We start from the raw sequence: 6,744 nt of genomic DNA, 5'->3' as shown, positions 1-6,744 counted from the left end.
CCTGGTGAGATCGTAAGTATTCGGACACCAGAGCAATTCATAGTGTTCCTTTCTTGCACAGCTCCTCCTTAAGCCGAATATGACTATGCAGTCCGCCCAAGGCCGGGCTCGACGAGTCGTCGAGCGGCTCCCTGGATTCGTCGGACGTGAATTCACTTCCGCCCGCCACCTCCCCCCACCCTACGGACGACGCCGAGGTGCTGTCCTAACAGGTTCCAAGCCAGGAGGAGGTGGTCCTGGAGGCGCCGCAAGGCGACCTCCCGGACTCCAGGCGCAAAGGGGATAAAACCCCAAGGGCTCTGAGTTCGGCCTTGAGCCGGAAACCGCGCCAGAACCTTCAACGGTTCCGGACTCCAGTAGGCAGCCTCCTTCCAAGAGGAGCAAGCCTACCAAGCCGGTGACCTCCGTCCAACCGGAGGCACCGGACAATTTGCTGGAGGTGCTTAACGGCGCCTCCATCGACGAGGAGCACCGCACTATTATGAGTGCGGTGATCCAGAAGGTTCAGTCCGCCAAGAGCGGACTGACTAAAGCCTATGCCAGCCTTCTAACAGGCTTTGAGGTAAGTAAAGAATATGTAAAAATATTACCGCATAGACAGTAGCCCCTGATGCTCTGTTCGGCGTTCGGAAAGAAAAGCCGAATAGAGGATCTAATAACATTCGCAGGAGTCTAACATAATCAAGTCAATATGTGTATGCAGGCTTCGCTGCTGGCCTCCGCCACACTGACTGCGGAGGTGGATACGCTGAAGCAAAACCTCGCGCGGTCCGAGAACGATCTCGGCCATGCCAAGAGGCAACTTGAGGAGAAGGAAGGTAAGTAATACCTTGCGCAAGTATATAGAGAAGATGTGGTTGCAAAAAATGACATGATCAACGTGCTATTATAGGGGCCACGACCAAGGTGGCAACCCTTAAGAAAGCGCTGTCTGAGGCCGAAAACAGAGCGGCCGCGGAGCGCACAGAGAGAGGGAAGCAAGAGGCGCGGGTGGAGGAGGTGCAGAAAGAGCTCCAGGCTCTCGTGAAAAAACACGAGAGTTTGGAGCTTGACTCAAAGACGCAAGCGTCCGAGCTTGCGGCAGCCCTCGAAAGCGCAAAATCTGCCAAGGCCGAAGCCCAGAAAGCCCTCCAAGAAATTGAAGCGATGAAGAAGATAGCGGCGGGTAAGGCATTCATTATGCAAAGCAAGCACGTGAAATTGAATTACTTGTTACTTACCCGAGTCCGGAGCTCTCCAGGAGCATTTGCAGATTTGCCCCGCAGTGAGTCTGATGCCGCCGCCTACTACCGAGCCGAGGAGGGGAGCTCGACGGAGAAGGTGTTCTAGTCTCAGTATGCTGAGGCCGGACACCTGGTGCCTTTGAGCGACCAGCTGAAGCAAATGGTCGAGCTCCACAAGGTGGCCGAACAGGCCATAAAGGGCCTCATAGTTCGGCTTTGGCCTAGAGAGGCTCTGCCTGGGAGCTAATTCGGGCTGGTGAGGCAGCTGGTGGATGCCTGTCCACGGCTTGAAGTAATCAAGCACTCCGTCTGCATCGAAGGTGCCCGTAGGGCGCTTGCCCGTGCTAAAGTGCACTGGGGCAAGATGGATGCAGAGAAGCTATTGAAGGACGGGCCGCCGTCAGGCAAGGAGCATCGCGTCCCGGAAGCGTATTATGAGGGTGTCCTGAAGGGTGCCCGCCTTATAACGGATGAATGCTCCAAAGATGCAATTTTTGAGTAAACTCACATTTGTGATCCTGTACGCTGAAAACTTGTTCATATGCGCTAAGCAACGCTTTTGAATTTAAAATATTACCCTCTGTGTGGCCATTTATGAAATTTGGGAGATGGCGAGTCATCGGCTTCTGCCCCCATGCCACGAATGCTGGGGTGTTCGGGATAAACATGAGCGCTCTTTTTCCTATTATTGGGTCCTTCGAGGGAGGCGCTCAACACAACGAACAAGGCAATCAGACTATAATGCTTGAACACTCTCACTTAGCCATAGAATTCTATAATTTTAAATTTCGGTGAAGCCCCTAGTGTTCGGAAGACCGAGTTCGGGGCGCTATCCACGCCTAGGCCGGACAAAGCCGACTCCTCGCTCTAAGCGGCATAAGTCTTTAGGGACTCGAAAACCTCTCGAACAGCGACCAACTCTCGCCTCATCATGACGGTCAGTTTTAGCTTTCTCTACTGAGGTGCTTAGCCCAGCTCAACTGGGGCACAATCGCAGTAGTTCTCCTAGTGCTACCTTAGCCGATATAACGGAACATAAGGTACCAAAACATAGGAGCCGGACAAACCCAACTATTCACCCAAGACATGATTCGGAGTCGATGCATATAATGCTATAAGTTCGGGGTGCTGCACTTGTGAAAGTGTTCGGACTTATCACACCGTATTGTGGGGTACTTGAGCCCCTGGCGTATTGGCCGTACCAAAGTGTACGGGTGCAACATGTCATTAATGAACATATATTCATAAAAAAGAGTAATGCAATAATAGACGGAAGCTATGCATTGTTTATTTAAAAAGGTTGCGATCAAAGCAGAACGATACAAATAGTGCGATAAGCAAGAGATGGGACTATTTAACATGTCCTTTCCAGGGGCGAGCTGCTGAATGGTATGTGAAACAGGTATACTGCTCGTTATAGAGACCACCTTAGAGTTCCGTAGTGCGGCGTAGCTTTCTGCTCCCCTGGTTGTTGTATCGTTTGTGCGGCAATTGTACTGTCGGACAGGCCTTCCGAAGAGTGGAGTCCTGAAAGTAAGAGAAAATGAAGAAGTCGGCAGCCCCTAGTGCGGTTTAAGCCGTGTTTCGGGCGTGCCGTGATGGTGCCCCTCCCCCTTTGCCCATGGTATTTCCAGAGCGTAGTTATGTACGCGCAACACTGGTTTCGCAAGTTCGCGAGGGCTGGGGTTGGGGCCGCATTTCTACGCTTGCTCGGAACGTCCCAGGCGGTCTTGTTGTAGGTTACTCCAGGCGCGCTTGACGGTGTCCAGACGTTTAATGGCCGGACTGGAGAATTGCCTTCAGAGGCTGCTTTGTACTTCCGCTGCGATAGCCGCCGTATGCTCCTCCGTTCGGAGAGAGCGTTCGGTGTTTCCATTGACCGTGATGACTCCTCGAGGGCCTGGCAACTTGAGCTTGAGGTATGCGTAGTGCGGCACTGCATTGAACTTGGCAAATGCGGTTCGCCCGAGCAGTGCGTGATAGCCACTGCGGAACGGGACTATGTCGAAGATTAACTCCTCGCTTCAGAAATTATCCGGAGATCCGAAGACCACTTCAAGTGTAACTGACCCCGTATAGTTGGCCTCTACACCTGGTATGACGCCTTTAAAGGTCGTTTTAGTGGGTTTAATCCTCGAGGGATCGATGCCCATTTTCCGCACTGTATCCTGGTAAAGCAGGTTCAGGCAGCTGCCGCCGTCCATAAGGACTCTAGTGAGGTGAAATCCGTCAATAATTGGGTCTAGAACCAATGCGGCGAATCCGCCATGACGGATGCTAGTGGGGTGGTCCCTTCGATCAAAAGTGATCGGGCAGGAAGACCATGGGTTGAACATTGGGGCGACTGGCTCCATCGCGTATACGTCCCTTAGCGCACGCTTCCGCTCCCTCTTGAGGACGTGGGTTGCGTATATCATGTTCATCGTCCGCACTTGTGGGGGAAAACCTTTCCGTCCACAGTTGTCCGGCGGCCGGGGCTCCTCCTCGTCATCGCTATGCAGCCCCTACCTCCTTGAACACCCAACAATCCCTGTTGGTGTGATTGGCTGGTTTTTCGTGGGTGCCATGTATCTGGCTTGAGCGGTCGAGTATTTGGTCCAAACTGGACGGGCCCGGAGTATTTCTTTTGAATGGCCTTTTCCACTGACCGGGTTTAGAGCATCTGAATCCGGCATTAACTGCCGTATCCTCAGCATTGTCGCCGTTAATGTGGCGCTTTTGCTTGTTGCGACGCGACCTGCCACTGCTGTCCTTGGTATCCGAATTACCAAGGCTCTTGGTCATGTTATTGCTGCGAGCTAGCTAGCTGTCTTCTCCCGTGCAAAAGTGGGTCATAAGTGTCGTGAGGGCTGCCATAGATTTCGGCTTTTCCTGTCCTAGGTGCCGTGCAAGCCACTCGTCGCGGATGTTATGCTTGAAGGCTGCTAGGGCCTCTGCGTCCGGACAATCGACGATTTTATTTTTCTTGGATAGGAACCGTGTCCAGAATTGTCTAGCCGATTCCTCTGGCTACTGAATTATGTGGCTAAGGTCATCGGCGTCTGGTGGTCGCACATAAGTGCCCTGGAAATTGTCGAGGAATGCGGTTTCCAGGTCCTCCCAACAACCAATTGATTCTGCTAGCAAGCTGTCAAGCCAATGCCGAGCTGGTCCTTTAAGATTGAGTGGGAGGTATTTGCTGGCGTGTAGGTCATCACCGCGGGCCATGTGGATATGAAGGAGATAGTCCTCGATCCATACCGCAGGATCTGTTGTGCCATTGTATGATTCGATGTTCACGGGTTTGAAACCCTCGGGGATTTGATGATCCATTACTTCATCTGTGAAGCATAGTGGGTGTGCGGCGCCTCTGTATTGGGCTATATCACGACGCAACTCAAACGAGCTTTGTCTACTGTGTTCGGCCCGGCCGGATTTACTGTATCTGGAGTGACGATTACCGTCTCGTGCCGTGGGGCGCCCACGCGATCCGCAGATCAATCTTGTTTGCCTTGCCTTGTCCTCCAATATATCTCGCAGGTCTGGCGCATTTTCCCGTGCCTTGGTATTTTTTGAGCGGCGCCGGGGTGCGGCTTGAGTGGAGGGCCAAGAGGCCTCTCTGTCGCGACCACGGGGTAGCCGGTCGGCCGCATCATGCACTGGTGATGTAGGTTTAGGTGCTTCCTCCTCCAATTGGGGTAGCAACCTGTGCTTTGGGTAGCTCTTGGAGGGGCGTTCGAGTTCATACTCTTCGGCCGCAAGGACTTCAGTCCATTTGTCGGCTAGCAAATCTTGATCAGCTCTAAGCTGTTGCTGTTTTTTCTTGAGGCTACTCGCCGTGGCCATAAGCCTGTCTTTGAAACACTCTTGTTCAACGGGATCCTCCGGCACGACAAATTCGTCGTCGTCGAGGCTTGCCTCGTCTTCAGAGGGAGGCATATAATTATCGTCCTCGACCTCTCTGTCTGCCGCTCTCTCATGAGGGCTGGCTTCTCCATCCTCCTGTGCTGAATCTTGCTGGAGGTGGTTGTCTTCGGCACTGTCTGGGGTGTTATTATCTCCCGTGCCGGAATCACCGTTTTTGCTTTGGCGGGATTTAGAGCGGCGCCGCTGACGCCGGCGCTTAGACTGCTTCTTGGAGGGGTCATCCTCCGCTGTTCCATCACCATTGCCTTCTTTTGGGGTGTCCACCATGTATATATCATACGACGAGGTGGCTTTCCAGTGCCCTATAGGCGCTGGTTCTTGATCATCTCCTGCATCAGCGTCCATACCGTCGATGTCTTCAGAGTTGAAGTCGAGCATGTCGGTTAAATCATCGACACTGGCTACGAAGTGGGTGGTGGGTGGGCTTTGAATTTCTTCATCATCCTCATCCCAACCTTGCTGACCATAGTCCGGCCAGGGCTCTCCTGATAAAGAGAGAGACTTTTGTGAATTCAGAATATCGCCGAAGGGCGAGTGCTGAAATATATCCGCGGCCATGAACTCCATGATCGGCGCCCAATCGGGTTCGATCGGTAGGGGCGCGGAGGGCTCGGAGTCTGGAGAGGGGTCTGGCTCCTTGGAGTCACGGGCTTCGCAGAGAATAGGGCTGGTGTTCGGCTCGATCACCGTTGAGATTGCAGCCCCCGAGGCGGTGTCGAACCACCCATCCTCGATTGGCGCAGTTGGCTCCGAATTAAAGGTCGGAGCTGATGCGGGTGCGGCCTCCAGGGCACTGTTCGGTGGCAGAGCTAGATCATGCCCATCGTGACAGTGTGGCGCACTCGGCTGCGGCTCGAATCCGTCGAAGATCAAGTCTCCGCGGAGGTCGGTCATGTAGCTGAAACTTCCAAATCTGACCTGATGGCCAGGGGCATAGCTTTCGATCTGCTCTAGATGACCAAGCGAATTGGCCCGCAGTGCAAAGCCGCCGAATACGAAGATCTGTCCGGGGAGAAAGGTCTCACCGTGGATCGCATCGCTGTTGATGATCGAAGAAGCCATCGGGCCTAAAGTGACGACACAGAGGAACTCTCAATGAAAGCACCAATGTCAGTGTCAAAACCGGCGGATCTCGGGTAGGGGGTCCCGAACTATGCGTCTAGGCGGATGGTAACAGGAGACAAGGGACACGATGTTTTTACCCAGGTTCGGGCCCTCTCGATGGAGGTAAAACCCTACTCCTGCTTGATTAATGTTGATGATATGGGTAGTACAAGAGTAGATCTACCACGAGATCAAGGAGGCTAAAACCTAGAAGCTAGCCTATGGTATGATTGTTGTTCCTCCTACGGACTAAAACCCTCCGGTTTATATAGACATCGGAGAGGGCTAGGGTTACACAGAGTCGGTTACAATGGTAGGAGATCTACATATCTGTATCACCAAGCTTGCCTTCCACGCCAAGGAAAGTCCCTTCCGGACACGGGACGAAGTCTTCAATCTTGTATCTTCATAGTCCAGAAGTCCGGCCGAAGGTATAGTCCGGCTATCCGGACACCCCTAATCCAGGACTCCCTCAATGATAATTCCCATGTGTCCTCGGGAGCGCTTTACT

This window comes from Triticum dicoccoides, chromosome 2A (genome assembly GCF_002162155.2).
Source record: "Triticum dicoccoides isolate Atlit2015 ecotype Zavitan chromosome 2A, WEW_v2.0, whole genome shotgun sequence".
Taxonomy (NCBI): domain Eukaryota; kingdom Viridiplantae; phylum Streptophyta; class Magnoliopsida; order Poales; family Poaceae; genus Triticum; species Triticum dicoccoides.
The sequence above is the reverse complement of the archived record's forward strand: the minus strand, read 5'-3'. Positions refer to the sequence as shown.